Source organism: Galeopterus variegatus, unplaced genomic scaffold (genome assembly GCF_000696425.1).
Source record: "Galeopterus variegatus unplaced genomic scaffold, G_variegatus-3.0.2 Scaffold4267, whole genome shotgun sequence".
In the NCBI taxonomy this organism is placed as follows: Eukaryota; Metazoa; Chordata; class Mammalia; order Dermoptera; family Cynocephalidae; genus Galeopterus; species Galeopterus variegatus.
In genome coordinates, this window is record NW_007730378.1 from 186,643 (window position 1) to 191,993 (window position 5,351).

Sequence of the window (5,351 nt, forward strand, 5' to 3'; positions counted from 1 at the left end):
CGAAAGGATCTAATGAACTTTACTGTACTCAACAACAACAGAATATGCCTCAAGATGCTAGAAAAAAGAAAAGCAAAATAAACTCAAAGCAAGCAAAAGGAAGGAAAAAATAAAGATCAGAACTCAATGAAATTTGAAACAGTAAAACAATAGAGAAAACCAATAAAACACAGAGCCAATTCTTTGAAATCATCAGTAAAATTGACAAAACTCTAGCAGGACTGATGAAGAAAGACAGAAAAGACACAAATTACCAATATCGGAATGAAACAGGATATCACTACAGACCCTGCAGACATCAAAAGGACAATAAGAGGAATTCTAGGAACAACTCTACATACATAAATTTGGAAACTTAGAGGAAATAAACCAATTACTCAAAAAAAAACACACCAAAACTACAATAAACTACAACTCACCCAACAGTATGTAATTTGAATATCCCTGTAAGTATTAAGGAAATTAAATTTGTAACTTAAAAACTCTCTAAAAAAGAAATATCTATAGTGAGATGGTTTCACTAGAGAATTTTACCAAATGTTTAAAGAATTAAAACGATTCTACACAATCTTTTCTAGAAAACAGAAGAGGAAGGAAAGTTCCCAATTCATTTTATGAAGCTAATATTACCTTTGTAAGAAAACTAGGCAAAGTCAGTACATAAAAGATACTACAGACCAATATCCCTCATGAATACATATGCAAACATTCTTAACAAAATATCAGCAAATAAAATTCAGTAATATATAAAAAGAATTATATACAACATGATAAAGTACGAGTAGTCTTTATTCCAGGGATGCAAGACTGGTTCAATTTTCTAAAATTATTCAGCATAATCCACCATATTAACAGGCTAAAGAAGAAAAAAATCATATAATCATATCAATTGATGAAGAAAAAGCATTTGACAAAATTCAATACCCACTTACGATAATGAGAAAACTCTCAGCAAACTAGGAATAGAGGGGAGCTTCTTCAACTTGATGAAGAGCTACAGAAACCCTACAGCTACCATAATACTTAATGGTAAAAGACTGAATGCTTCTCCCCTAAGATTGGGAATGAGCCAAGGATGCCCACTCTCACTACTCTTATTCAACATAGTACTGAAAGTCCTAGCCAGAATGATCAGGCAAAAGAAAAAAAAAGAAATATAAGGCACACAGATTGGAAAGGAAGAAATAAAACTGTCACTATTTGCTGATGGCATGATGATCTAAGTAGAAAATCTTAAGGAGTTTACAAAAAAACAAAAACAAAAAAAGCCTCCAACAACTGAATTCAGCAAATGTACAGTATTCAAGAATAACATGCAAAAATCAATTGTATTTCTCTATACTAGCAATGAACATGTGGACATCAAAATTAAAAATAAAATATTATTTATAATCAGTCAAAACAAAACATAACATTTCTCCAAAGAAGATATACAAAAGACCAATAAACACATGAAAAGATGCTTAATAATACTAATCATTTGGGAAATGCAAATCAAAACTATAACGAGATAATACCTCACACCTATTAGGATGACTATTAAAAAAAAACAACAGAAAATAAGTGTTGGCAAGAATGTGGAGAAGTTGAAACCCTTGTGTACTGTTGATGGGAATTTAAAATGGTATAGCTATTGTGGGAAACAGCATGACAGTTCCTCAAAAAACTAAAAATAGAATTACCATATGATTCAGCAATTCCATTTCTGGGTATATACCCAAAAGAATTGAAAATGGGGTTTCAAAGAAATATTTGTACAACGATGTTCACAGCAGCATTATTCATAAATGACCATACGTGGAAGCAACACAAATGTCCATTGACAGATGAATGGATAAGCAAAATGTGGTTTATACACACAGCAGACTATTATTCAACCTTAAAAAGGAAGGAAATTCTGATACATGCTACAACATGGATGAACATTGAAGACATTACACTAAGTGAAAAAAGCCAGTCACAAAAAAAGCGAATATTGTATTATTCCATGTATAAAATGTACTTACGGTAGTCAAAATCATACTGACTGACAATAGAATGGTCATTGCCAGGGGCTGGGGTGGGGTGGGGGAGGGAAGTGGAGAGTTGTGCTTAATGGATACAGAGTTTCAGTTTTATAAGATAAAAAAGAGTTACGGAGATGGAGGTGGTGATAGTTGTACAACATCATAAATGTATTTAATGTCACTGAATTATACACTTAAAAATGGTTAAAATGGTAAATTTTATATATGTTTAAGCACAATAAAAATGGAAGAGAACATTATACCAAACTAAAAAGCTTCTGCACAGCAAAAGAAACAACAGAGAGAAAAGACAATGCACAGAATGGGAGAAAATATTTGCAAACTATGCATCCAACAAGGGATTAATATCCAGAATATACGAAGAACTCAAATAACAGCAAAAAAACAAGTAAACCGATTTTAAAAATGAGTAAAGGAGCTGAATAGGCATTTCTCAAAGGAAGATATACAAATTGCCAACGGACACATGAAAAAGTGCTCAACATCACTAGACATAAGGGAAATGCAAATCAAAACCACATTGAGATATCATCTCACCCCAATTAGACAGGCCATTATGAAAAAGAGAATAACAAATGCTGGCGAGGATGCAAAGAAAGGGGAACCCTCCTACACTGTTAGTGGGATGGTAAATTAGTGCAGCCATTATGGAAAAAAGTATGGAGGTTCCACAAACAACTACAGATAGAACTGCCGTATGATCCAGCATCCCATTGCTGGGTATATACCCAAAGGAATGGAAACCATCAAGTCAAAGGGATACCTGCACTCCCATGCTTATCACAGCTCTATTTATAATAGCCAAGAGTTGGAACTAACCTAAATGGTCCATTTGACAGATGACTGGATAAAGAAAATGTGGTATATATACACAATGAATACTACTCTGCCATAAAAAAGAATGAAATTCTTCCATTCCCAGTAACATGGATGGACTTAGAGAAAATCATGTTAAAGAAAAAAAGATACAACAATCACAATAATTCATTGAACTTTAAAAGGAGAGAACAGAACTGAGGCCAACAGAGGTGGGAAAGGGGAAGGAGGAGGGGGATTAGCAAGAAATTGGTAAAGGGCCACGAAAAACAATTACAATTTTTAAGGTTGAATGCACTAATTATCCTGATCTGAGCATCACATATTGCACACAGGTATTGATATCCAATGCTATACCCCACGGATATGTGTAATCAATTATGTTTCAATAAAAAAAGTAATAAAAATAAATAAATATTTAATCCAGAAAAAAAATGGAAAAAAATATACGTAGGACTTGTATAGTAAAAACTACAAAAACGATGATGAAAGAAACAAAATATTTAAATATCTGGAGAAAAATACTGTGTTCATGGATTGGAAGATTCAACTTCATAAATGTCAATTCTCCTCAAATTGATACACAAGTTTAATGCAATTACTATCAAAATCCCAGCAAGAATTTTTTCAGATATACACAAGATTATTCTAAAATTTATACAGAAAGGCAAAAAACTAGAATGGCTGAAACAAAATTTAAAGAAGAGTAAAGGGGGAGGAATCATTGTGTGTAATTTCAAGACATCATATACCTACAGTACTCAGGACTGTGTGGTTCTGGTGGAGGGAAAGACACATAGATCAAGGAATAGAACCCAGAACCCAGAAATAGAGCCGCACAAGTATGGTGAAACAATCTTTGACAAAGGTGCAAAAGCAATTAAATGGAGGAAATAAAGCCTTTTCAATAAATGGTGCTGGAGCAATTGGACACCCATAGGCAAAAAATGAACCTCGACCTAAGTCCCTCAAACAAAATTAACTCAAATAGATCACCAACTTAAATGTAATACATGAAACCTTCAAACTTTTAGGAAAAAAACACAGGAGAAAATTTTCAGGGTTTAGTGCTAGGCAAAGAGATCTTAGACTTAAGACCAAAAATACGAACCATAAGGGAAAAATTGATACACTGAATTTCATCAAAATAAAAAGGTTTGCTCTGGGAAAGATTCTACTAAGAGAATGAAAAGACAAGCTACAAACTGGGAGAAAATATTTGTAAACCACATATCCAACAAAGAACCGGTATCTAGAACATATAAAGAACTCATAAAACTGAATAGTAAAAAACCAAGCAATTCAATTAGAAAATGGACAAAAAACATGAAGAGACATTTCACTGAAGAGGATACACAGATGGCAAATAAGCACACAAAAAGATGTTTAACATCTTTAGCCTTTAGGGAAATGTAAGTTAAAAGCACCCATCAGAATGGCTAAATAAAAGGCTGGCTGGTTAGCTCAGTTGGTTAGAGCGCAGCTTTATGACACCAAGGTCACAGTTCAGATCCCTGTACCAGCCAGCTGCCAAAAAAAAAAAAAAAGAATGGCTAAAATAAAATAGTGACAATATCAAATGCTGGTGGAGGAGAAGCCAGATCACTCATACCTTGCTGGTGAGAATGTAAAATGATATAGTGACCCTGGAACACTGTTTGGCAGTTTCTTAAAAAACTAAATATACACTTACCATATGACCCCGGCACTTGTACTCCTGGGCGTTTATATAAGAGAAATGAAAACTTACGTTCACACAAAAGCCTGTACACAAATGTTTATAGCAACTTTGTTAATAATAGCCCCACAGTGGAAACAACCCTGATGTCCTTCAACAGATGAATGGTTTAATAAACTGTGGTACATCCATACCATGGAATACTACTCAGCAATAAAAAGGAATGAGCTATTGATACACACAACAACCTGGATGAATCTCCAGAGAATTACATTGAGTGAATAAAGCGAATTTCAAAAGGCTATCTACTGTATGATTCCATTTCTATGATTTTCTTAACAAAATCATAGAAATGGAGAACAGATTATTAGTTGCCAGGTGTCAGGGAGGGGGGGATAGGAGGGGAGTGAGTGTGGCCATAAAAGGGCAACTTGGGGGATTCTTATGATGATGGCAATGTTCTGTGCCTTGACTATATCACTGTCAATATCCTGCTTGTGCTGTTGTACTGAAGTTTTGCAAGACGTTACCATTAGGGGAGATGGGGTAAAGGATATGTGGGAATCTCTCTATACTTTTTCTTACAACTGCATGTGAATCTATAATTATCTCAAAATAAAATGTTTAATTTAGAAAGAAATGAAGTAGAGGGCTCCTAAAGAGCAAAAAGCCTATCAGTTTAAGACGAAAAGCATCTAATGGTATGATTTCTTTTTTTTAAATATTATTTATTATAAGCATATTATTATTACAATAGTGATTTTTCTTTATGCCCTTTACCCAACCTATTCCTCCCCAAACCCTCCCACTGCCTCACCCCCCTCTCTAGT